Source organism: Dermacentor andersoni, chromosome 9 (genome assembly GCF_023375885.2).
Source record: "Dermacentor andersoni chromosome 9, qqDerAnde1_hic_scaffold, whole genome shotgun sequence".
In the NCBI taxonomy this organism is placed as follows: Eukaryota; Metazoa; Arthropoda; class Arachnida; order Ixodida; family Ixodidae; genus Dermacentor; species Dermacentor andersoni.
In genome coordinates, this window is record NC_092822.1 from 79,107,103 (window position 1) to 79,118,536 (window position 11,434).

The following is an 11,434-nucleotide window of genomic DNA, read 5'->3' on the forward strand; positions in this document are numbered from 1 at the left end:
GGGCGAATGACATATTCACCGTCAGGAATCTGTGACTGTGCTGTCAAAGCGACGTTAGTGACGCCGTCTGATGACAGACGCACATCTTGAAGCGAAGACAAGTGCGGTGGAGCGGTACTCGGAAAATCGGCGACTTGAGGCAGTTCGAACTGAAGAACGCCGTTTGCGCAGTCGGCGAGAGCGGTAGGACGGGATAAAAAGTTCAATCCAAGGATAACGTCGTGAGGGCAGTTTTCAATCACAGCAAAGAGAACAGAAGTAGGGTGGCCATCTATACCTAAACGCGCCGTACACAATTCAACCACAACCAGCACGCCGCTGTCGCCCACACGAAACACTCGGGCAGCTCCTTGGCTGAGGACCTTCCTTAAACATCTACGTAGGCTAGCACTCATCCCATATACGTGGGCTCCAGTGTCGACGATGGCTTGGACAGGTATGCTGTCTATGTTAACGTCAATCACACTTCTCTTTGTGGACACAGACAGAGGATTTGCTCAGTAGTAGGGAATCAGCACCACCTCCGAGGGCTGCATTTCTTAGTTTTCCGAAAGGCTGCGGCAAAATCTATAGGGGACTGAAGGCGACGTGACTGCGGCGAACGGGAACATGGTCGACGCGTTTGCGGTGAACAAGAGTAGTGTTCGCGCGCCGATCTTGAGCGACTGTACCACGCGTTCCTAGTAGGGTTGTCGCGCTGTTATACTCGGCGGTGGGCGAAACATTGCGGGTATTTCCATTAAAACAGTTCATATTGGTCGGTCTGCGAGGTGTTGAGGGCCACGATTTGCGACAGTATCGGGCGACCTGACCAATGCGGCGACAGGTGAAACATATTGGCTGGTCGTCCGCAGTTATCCACTCAGTCGAGTCACGATAACAGGGAGAAAACATCTGGGTAGAGCGAAAATAGTAGAAGGGTGTTCGTTGGCTTTGGGGTCGGCGACAGCACAGACAGAATGTAGTCCAATGTTTTCAAGTTCCTGGCAAACGATGGCTTGTACGAGGGGAACTGAAGAAGGGGTAGAATCAGGGCTACGCGAAAAGAAAGCTATGGGCGCTATCGCGTCCAGTTCACGTCGAACTGTTCGCACCACATCCTCTGATGGTGAGGCATGCTGCTGTGCGGGCTGATCTTCACACGTCGACGTTGCGGCAGTATGGAAATGTCTGGCGAATTGTTGCAGGACGCGTCGGCTTTAGGCCAGCTCGCAATGCACGCAGTTTGTGATGGCAGCATCAACTGTAGAGCAGCTTTTGCACATGAGCAGATTAAAGGCATCGTCAGCTATTCCCTTGAGAACATTCCCTACCTTCTCAGCTTCTGTCATGTCGTGATCGGCTTTACGACAATGCGCCATCACTTTACAAAACATAGGACTTACAATTTACGAAACGTAGGACTCCGTGGGGTATTATGCACGGGAGGCCAGTTCCTGATTTGCGGTAAACTTACGGCCGGCTGGTTCGCCAAACAACTCTGTTAACTTCTCTTTGCATTGGTCCCAGCTGGTGACCTCCTCTTCGTGGTTTTCGAACCCCACCTTGCCGTGCCCCTTAGTTAGAACAACAGGTTAGCTAGCATAAGCGTAGGGTCCCATCTGTTGATTCCACTCACACGTTCATATATAGCCACCCACTCTTCAACGTCGGCGTCATCAGTCCTGCAGAAAGTTCCGGGATGCTTGGGTTGCACAACCACAACTGAAGGGTACAAGGACGTAACTGGCGATGGTGATGTTGGAGGCGGCAACGACGTTGATCCCGCGTGCTCACCGTCATTCATGGTGAGGACGACGATGCGACGTCCACAGCGGAGCACCGCTTCCAACCGTGGTACCCCACACCTCCACCCATGTGTTACGGGGATGTTGGGAGCATAGACAGACTGTATTTACAAAGTATATACAAGCAGAGTCAAAGGGGTTAAGATGGCGAACTAGCAACAACACGCAGCAGCCAGCGTCTCGCGATCTTCTTCTTCCTCTCTCTTCTTTTATACCTCCGTAGCGAGATCAAAACGCCGTTACAAAGCTTTTTTAGTGCTGCTAGTCCATGGCGTGATCAGGTGCCCTTCTGCCGCCAACAATAAGAGCTTCGCGGGTCAGACAAAGGCTTGGCGATGCAGCACATGTGTCTTGAGGTCAGCCTTGCCTCGTTGCGACGCGCTCAAATCGTTCAATGTATGCGTCCAACTCATCGCGTCCTTCGATAAATGCTGGGATTAGTTTATGCGCACTTTGGTAGCTCTCGGTAGCGCTTACGTGCACACTCTCTGTAAGCTGCTCAGTAGTCATGCTTCGCGCTGTCGTATCTAAATCACTCAGCTTTAACTTGAGCTCGAGCACTTCCCTTTCTGCATTTAATCGAGCTGATGCTTCGGCGTCAGCTTCTTTTGCTGCATTGAATTTACAGCCAGGCGTGCTTCTCGCGTTTCCTTTCGTGTGCGCGTCCTTCGTCTACCCATTGTTTCAGCGCTGGGCCGGCGAAACCCACTTGTTTTCCAATTGCCGTAAGCTTGTCTGTCTCCATCCTCACCCGTCAGACGCACATATTCAATGTGATGATCTTCTAGATAGCATAAGAGAAGTCCTGTCTCGCGTACGCAGGATATGCGATGATTAGGATCGTCATGGTGCAATTCGTGTCGCACAATGCACATAGCAGAGACTGTGCATGATCATGAAGCACGCGACACATATATTAGATGACATACAGACACGAAAAAGAAATCTGCAATTATATACAAGCATGCTTGGTGGTTCGAACATAGAAAATAAACTAGGAAGTCTCAAGAGGTAGCAGTTGAATTGCGGAGGGTGGGGGCACTGGAAAAGTCCTTGAGGTGGAAATCTCACGGGTAGGGTCTGACGTGGCAAAGTAGAAGAAGCAGGAAGGAGCAGGAAAAGATGGGCGGGCCATAGCTCAGTAAACGGCAGCAGGCCGCTTCAAAACCTAGTCCAAGGCGACGGGCCAAGGCGCTTTTCGCCTCGATGTTGGACGCCTGGCCCTCCTGAACCTCGCGCGTAGATCCGGGTTCCGATACGGCAGCAGGCTTCTCTGAGGTCTCGTGCCGGCCTACGAGCCGAGGCGCTCTCAATCCCGAAGACGGACGCCCGGTCAAGTGAACTTCACGCGTAGATATGGGTTCCGTAGGCTCTATGGCCCTAGTCATGTCGGCGTTCGAACGATCTCTCTCTCTGCGTGATCACCTTTTTATGCGCTACACGAGCCTCGCTTGTTTTTATTTTTATCTTGTTGAGGTCAGCCGCATTGTCGTATGCGCTTGCTAGACTCATTTTGTGAGTGCGTCTTCATATTAACTGAGAAAGAAAAATGTTTGAGAGGGGAACAGGAAAATGCAAAGGGCGATTTCCCCCGGGTGGGTCCGTCGGGAGGTGCCGCTTACCTGAAGTGGGGGCCAAAGAGGTGTGCTGACTCCGCCGAGGGTCCATAAAGGCCCAAGCATCCGGCACCGACTCAAACTTCAAGATCTCTCCCCCGGACATTATAAAAAAGCACTGCACGTCTAAGCGCAGTAGAGTCCGACCCCATCTGCTCGGGTCCGTAGCTGCGTAACACACCAAACGCCTGCTGACAAAGACGCCCCTGCGGGCTATGATAAAGAGCGAATAGTAACAGAAAACTATTCGGGGATAAAAATTTTTAATACATTTTCTCGAGGATAACAACTTGACGCAGGAACAGAGTAAAGCGCACGATAAAGAGGAAACAGTAATAGAGATGTACTCAGCATGAAATATGTAGAGTTCGTCTCGAGAATAGCAGCTTGACCAAGGAGCAATGCTGTAATTTTTTACTGAAATTGCCAGACCGCTGCCTTTCGTAGATTTGTCAGGGTGGAAAGCAAGGTAAGTACTGGAAAATATGTGCCTATAAACAATGGCAACGGAAAGAAGAATGATGGGTGTAACGTTAAGCGATAAGAAATGAGCAGATTGGGTGAGGGAACAAACACGATTTAATGACATCTTAGTTTAAATCAAGAAAAAAAATGGGCATGGGCAGGACATGTAATGAGGAAGGAAGATAACCGATGGTCATTAACGGTTACGGACTGGATTCCAAGGGAAGGGAAGCGTAGCAGGGGGCGGCAGAAAGTTAGGTGGGCGGATGAGATTAAGAAGTTTGCAGGGACAACATGGCCAGAATTAGTACATGACCAGGGTTGTTGGAGAAATATGGGAGAGGCCTTTGCCCTGCAGTGGGCGTAACCAATGCTGCTGCTGCTGTTGCTTATGATGATGATGATGATGATGATGATGATGATGATAAACAATGCCTTCATGGAGCCAAATTTTGTTTATTACGATTAAATGCGCGCTGTAACCAAGACTAATCGCCTCAAGCTGACCACTTCGGTATGAATACTGCGTGCGTTGACGCTTAGTATTCGTAATTATTCTGTGTTATCGGGCGGAAATTCCGGCACCAACCAATTGACAAGACCGCAGCAGCGGGAAAGTCAAAGAAAAAGCAGTGTTTGTTTTAATAAGAAAGGATAGCTTATGACAGTAAAACCAGCTTAGCTAGCAACTCTAATAGAGATAAATGCTGCCACTTGGCCAACGTCTCGACACACAGTTTCGAACTTTGAAGTTCGCCTCTGATTTTTACTGCAAGGCGTAAGAGGCTCGCACTATCTTAGCTGTTAGCGACCATGGTGGTAGGTTGCTATGGGCATGCGATTGAAGATGTTTGTATAGTTCCGTGTAATGACGGAAAACTTGAATCCAAGAGCATCGAAAAGCTTCAAACAACGTGATGGACGTCATTCGTGGAGAAATTAATCTAACAAGTCGAAGCCTTCTTCGCACCAAAGTGCGAATAGCGTTGAGGCGTGGTAGACCCATGCTGATTACCATTGCGGCTTTGCTTACCACCTCTAAATGGTCTGTAACTAAAGCACTGCTGGCATATTATATACTATTCTATATATATTTCTCTTTAAATGAAGGTCCGGGACCTCGAAACTCTTGGGAGTAACCCTCAGAAGCTTCAGTACCCCATTTTAATTGCATTGCTATATTAACTTTTCTGCAACCAGTATTGCCTTCGCTTCCCAAAAGTGGTTTTGTCGTGACACCATAATGCGGAAATTAGCCAATGGGAGCACGACGTCACCACGTTTTTACACTGTCTTCGCCTCGATCGAGTGCGTCCTATACTGCTACTTCTTAATAGGGCCGAAGCGGCAGCAAAGACGACCATGCGTGCTGGAGCAAAACGTCATGCTGCCCTGCTCCCGCATGACGACCTCTACCGTCATGGCCACTTGCTGCCCTGGCGGAAGCGCAAGTGGCAGCAATGTTATAGTCGGAAGTATGTAGGTAACTGTATTGATTACCATAATGTAACACAAAGCTTGAAGTGTGGAGATTAATTGCGGCGTTTGCTGCCCGTTTATATTACACGCATTTCAAATCATTAAAGGTAAATTTTACGAACTATGCAGAAAGCTTGTCTAATATTTTGAGAAAACTCAATGTGTTACAAAGTAACATATTGTAGGAATAGGAGAAATGCTATGAGAGATGTGCGGACAGTGCTTCAAGAGCGCCAGTGAAATACGAGTTGCGCAGCAAATTTCCGAAGCAGGTACTCGAAGGCGTTATAAAGCTGTTATTTGCAATACTTCCTAGAGTCCCACAAAACTTATACGGTACGAGAAGTTCAAATTTGGCTAAATTGGTGTCCACGTTAGGAGTGAAATGTGAAGAATCTTTAACGTTTATGTCCGAATTATATTTGTTGAATATACATAATACTGGTTTCTTCCTGTTCCTTTTTTATGCATTGTACGATGTTTGGGTCAACTAAAGCAACCACCCTGTTTATATTCTGCAAGACAAGGCACTGGGTTTGGGTAAATGTAGAAGAGGATCGAAGTGTGTTCCTCAGCCTGGCCCTTTGCAGTGAATCACCCGTTCAAGTGCTGTAAGCGTAGTGCGTTTTGTGAATTGCACGATACTTAAACCACTCACTGTTCACCTGTACTTCAACGAATACTTCAACTGCCGGCGAACGAGACCAAATTTCGGTAAAGGGGGAAACGTTATGGACTATGTGCATGTGGTGTTAAATGTAAGTGAATGAATTACAGCATTTACATAAAATTAGCAATCCATACCTTCCACAGTGTCACACTAACGTTATCAGTAATGTTTCCTGAAGTCCCGTAGGAACTCTACGACACACAGAACCCAATTGGTAAAGAAGGTAAAGAACCTTGAGTGTTTTGTGCGGCGATACTAAGCAAATTTTGGTCCAAATATGCGTTTTTGAAGTAAATAAATAACTACTATTTTCTGCGTACTGTATTTACTGGTGTGAACTCTGTCTTTATGTTAAATCTGTCATCGGTCCACTTTAGATTGCGAAAAATTTTCACCGACCATCGTGCGCATACCCACATGCTGGATAATTTCCGCAAGCTGTTACTAGATGACCTTCGTTGTCCTGCCGACGATGGCATTATCAAATTAAATCAACTACTTTACGACACCAAAGTGTGTCAATACTATCAAGGCCCTCCTGCAGCGTTGTTTGAATGTCTTGTATATGAGATCCACAGGTCCATATGCAGATGCCATCTGCGTACAGAGAATACTGTAGACCACACCGGAGTTTTTGTGGTAAGGCTGCCATGACACAGCTGAATAAAAACGGACTGAGAAAATTGCCGTGCGGAACGCCCTGCGGGATGCTGTGCTAATTACTCTCTCCCTCAATTGTCTACATAAAGATTTTTCTATCTTTCAAGAAATTTGATACCCATCGCAGCGTTCGACCGTGTAGGCCAAGCTTTAACATACCAGCAAGGACGTGTATGTGACTTACAGTGTTGAATGCTCTTTGAATGTCTAAGAATACTGCTAATGTAATATTTCCACAAATTCGTTCATGCTCGACGCAAATGGAAATGTCTAAGGCTGCATCCATAGTACACAGATTTTGTCAAATAGCGGTCATGTAGTCCGAAAACACATTTTCTGTTCACACCACAATTGCAGTCGACTGTCTACCATCTTCTCCATTAGCTTGGAAAAACAGCTTGGGAGATACGAGTCAAGACAAAGGGTCGTCTTTCTTGGTTTCAGAACTAGAATTACCCGAGCTGATTGCCACGAATCTGGAAGAGCCTCTCTAATATATATAATATTAAACATATCCATGGGTTGATTAAAGGAATCATGAGGGAAATAGTGGCCGAAAACTGCACCAGGGAGCACATTTCTTGACCTGGTGAGGCATTGTCTTGGCGTTTTGTAGGCTTTCCTTGTTTGGTTGCACCTGGCATATTATAGCCCCACTGTCTCTCCATTTTATTCCATTGTCAGGCGCAAATCCTAGCCTGGAGATTTAGTGTAGGAAAATTCGAACTTACTGCCTTCAGATTAGAAGCCCGATGTTCGAAAAAAGGGAACAAAAACATCTGACTACTGCAAATGAGCCACCGAGATATTCAGAAAAACCTGTAGGTAGTGAGGCCACCTTATTACGGAGAAGACCAGTCCAGAGGATCCCAGGTCTCTAAAGACTCACTTGGTTTATCCGCGAGACGGTTGCTGCAGTACTAGACTAACTTAGCACGGTACTATCGCGACAGGTAGGATAATAATTTTTATTCAGCGAGGAATCGAGCGCTATTCTATTGTCTTTGATCGCGTGGATAGGCCCTAGAGAAGAAAAATTAGTAGCGGGGAGAATATTTACAAATAGATTTAAGATCGTGGTTCTGAGCCGCGCGTAAGCAGGTTGACTTTAAAGCGGCAAGGCGCCTTAGACATTTCAACAAATTTGAACAGCGCTTACGAGAACTAAAGGAAAAAATGGCGGAGCGCGCCGCCTTGCTCACCCGACAAACAGACACATTCCCACGGTGACACATTCTACTGCTGCCACAATGATCGAAGAAGACGTTTCAGACTCAGCTTGTAGCCAATCCGGAAGGCTATGCCTCTTTTAAGCTACAGCAAACGCGTCTGCGATCCGTCAGCCCTGGTTTGCACACGTCTCGCAGGAGAACAACCGCGCAATGAATGATTACCAGAACAAGGCAGGTGCCACATCTAGGCCCGAGGCCACGGGTTGTCACGTATGTGAATTCGAAGGACAAAGCTGCAATTTATTCTAGAAAGCAGCGCTAGGCTAACGGAGTGGAACTCATACGGATGGATAGGACGATATTGTTCATTCAACTGTAGCAACGGAGCGCCATTCCATTGTCTTTGGTCGCGTGTGTAGGCTAAATAGAAGAAAAATAAAGATGAAAAAAAGATATAAAAAAGGTCTAACATCGTGGTTCTGAGCCGCGCGTAAGCATGTGAACTTGAAAGCGGTTAGGTGCCTTGGACATTCCAACAAGTGTGAACAGCGCTTACAGTTTTAGGCAGTAGTTTAGGCAGCCTCCGACATCATAGCAAAACATTTTTGAAGCACGCGTTAAAGGACCGCTGCATTTGCACTCGTTCACATGGGAGCAGTGGTTTCTGCTTACGTGAGATGCTTTTTGGAGCACTCGGGAAGGACTCCAGGTCACTTTCTCGTGTTGTGCTTGGCACTGCCAGCACTCAGCCTGCTCAACTAACTGCTGTGTGCGTCACCTGACTCGTTATTCAGAAGGTTCTTGATACAGTGGAGTTTATTGTACTGCCTTCCTGCTTACATGAAAAATTCCTGGGGTGGGACTTAGCCACGTCATCGCACTGTGTCACGTCATCGTCACGTGATCGCACATCGTCTGCTCTCGTCTGTGTCTCGGCTCATGATCCACAAGAAAGAAAAGAAAAGAAGCCCTAACGCTATCGGCTGTTCTGTACGCCGCCGTTACGCTCGTCATTTTGGTCTTCCCGAATAAATGTGAAGACAACGCGATACCGCGTCCGCCGCCATCACGTTGCTTCTTGCATGCTTTTCAATAGCATATGGTTCTAATACCGTTGTATGTGAAGCAGGCCGCTGGGACCTGCAGCATAGTCCGCCATATCGTTCCCAGGAGATTAACGTCAGCCACACAAAATACAAAATAAGACGCACATGTTTATGTGTGTCTGGCTTTTGCTGGTTGCTTGTGTACATTTTTTGGGTATATTTATTGCACTATCGAGGCCCGAACTGGCGCAACATGTTCCGCAAAATTGCACTCATCAAATCAATAACGCCTCTAGATCGAATGTTGACATTTTGCATGCCGCCGCGTTCAAGATGACAAAACGCACTTCTTGGATAGAGGACGGGAGCTGTTGCTGTGCCAAAGTACTATTACCACTGCTTGTAACCACCCTAACACCCTCCTACTTGTACCATCGTGTGGCCTTGTCTTATTTTCTAGCCTCATTTACTTACATGTGGCTTCAACGTTACGTCGAAGTATAAGGAAAGAAAGGGCCTTGTCTTACCTCGGCTAATGCACAGACCGTTTGCAAGAGATATTTCGTCCAGTACTCAATGACGAAAACTTCTCAGGCATAGCCACTAATACAGAGACAAACTAGTATTTGTTTGCAGGCAAACTAACAATTTATAGTCTCTTCTCATTTCGAACACATTGCCGGTGTGGCATTTCGCGAACTCTAACTATTAGTTTTGCATTTAATGTCGAAAGGCAACCTTTTACGAAAGTTCATCGTGATGCTCTTTTGATTTCACCTGCCCTTACTGGCTAGTATTTCAGGCACCAGAATCCATGTGCTGTGTTGATTGTTTCAGACTGGCTCCTGGAGAAGGGTCTTCTAATAGTTTCACTAACATAGTACCGTATGTGTGTTGTATCCGATACATGGCCCACGCATCTTGACCTCTTCATTTTAAGCTCTTCTGTCAGCGAGCTACGTTTGTTCCATATGCCTACGCTTGTTCTCTAGTATTTGCCCACTTTTTTCTCTCCCTATGGACTACAGCTTCTTCCACTGATTTTAGAAGGTATCCAACTTTAATTTCATTTACCTTGTTGCACACAAATATAGCAGTTTTCATCTCTGAGAATGCACAATAGGACAAACTGCGACCAATTTGTTTTTGACTACCCTGGTGAACAGCATATGCATCAGGACAATTAATACGGAAAGCATATGTGTAAGTCAACACATGTATGCTGTCTGTCTTTCTTGATCTCTCTTATCGCTAAGTACCGTACCAAGAGCACATGGAACTTGTATTGTGTTCTTATTGATACGACAAATGTCCGTTTGTGATACGGAGAGATTGCCCAACGAGCTCTATTCATTTCTATCAGGCTGCGTTCCTTCGCATTACCCGTGGTTACCATGACTTAATGACACGATTAACGTACTATTTCTTTGGTACAAAAGCTTGATCATGAATCACAAATTACCGCTTCGTTCACAACGCGGCGCGAATTATTTAACTTTTTTGACAATATTCCCTGCACTTACCCCTACAATTTCTCAACACGTGTTCTCAGTCATTTCTTGGTCGCAATGTCCGCGGATAATGGAGACAAGATTGTCAGCTATTACCAGTTAACTGCTGAAATATTTCGCCATATTACTTATGCCTGATGTGAATTTGTGATGTGAGCCATTTCTTGCATGCATCAGGAGGAGGAGGAGGAAATAATTTTATTGCGTGTCCTGCGAGTTGTTAGGGAGGGCCAAAGGCCCCGCCTAGGTGACGGCCGGGAGTTTGTGTGCCCTGGCGGCATCCTCAACCCGCTGGACGGCCCATAGTTGATCCTCGAGGGCGGGGCTGAGCAGCGCGGCTTCCCAGCGCGTGCGAAGGCAGTTGCTAGAGGCCGCGTTCTCCTTATTGTTATGTATCCCTTAAGTAAAAAAATAATTACATTACCATTCACCTTAAGATGGATGCCACGGGTATGAGATTTGATGCAAGGTAGCGACGCGTCGTTTTGCTACCGCCGAGGCTCGTTTATGTACAATACATGCATACAGCCGTGTTCCCTTGCCACGATTCTCACTAAACGCGCTGCGCCATCTAGAGGCACCGCCACGAAGGTCCCACGTGGTGCACTTGTGATTGAATAATTAAACAAGATTTCCTGAGCTTAAATGACGCGTGTTTCGTTCTATTATGCACTGGATAAATTTTTAATAAGCATTTTGCCATTGAACAGCGGCCTACCGCAGGGGCGCATACACAGTGACCCAAGCTGACGTCAGAAAAGTTCAATGTGGAGTGGTACACAACTAGCAGCACTTGCCATGTGTCCCTAGTAAGCATGGAAGAGGTTCATTGAAGGGTGGCACCTTACTCAATGACCCAAATTAGTCAAACGGTTGGTTCCAAAGTTTGCTCCCACAACACCACAGCCCTACGCTGTATCCGTTACACCATTGACTACCAGTGAAACGGCTAGATAGATAGCGCTAGAGAGAGAATTTGCCCCTCTTAAAGCGCGGCAAGTTCCAAGTAAATGGAGAACACATTATTA

General features: G+C 46.7%; 1 long non-coding RNA gene across 2 annotated transcripts in view; it reads right to left on the reverse strand.

Annotated features, from left to right (window-relative positions):
• LOC126528286 (uncharacterized) overlaps nt 1–9,500 on the reverse strand; it is an 85,408-nt gene extending 75,908 nt beyond the window's left edge. Inside the window, exon 1 of one of the 2 annotated variants that reach the window (XR_011890164.1) lies at nt 9,423–9,500. This is a non-coding gene — a long non-coding RNA (uncharacterized lncRNA). Of the gene's footprint in view, nt 1–7,879; nt 8,022–9,422 lie in introns of those variants that run through there. The other variant, XR_011890165.1, reaches the window with a different exon arrangement.
• Nucleotides 9,501–11,434: the final 1,934 nt, after the last annotated feature.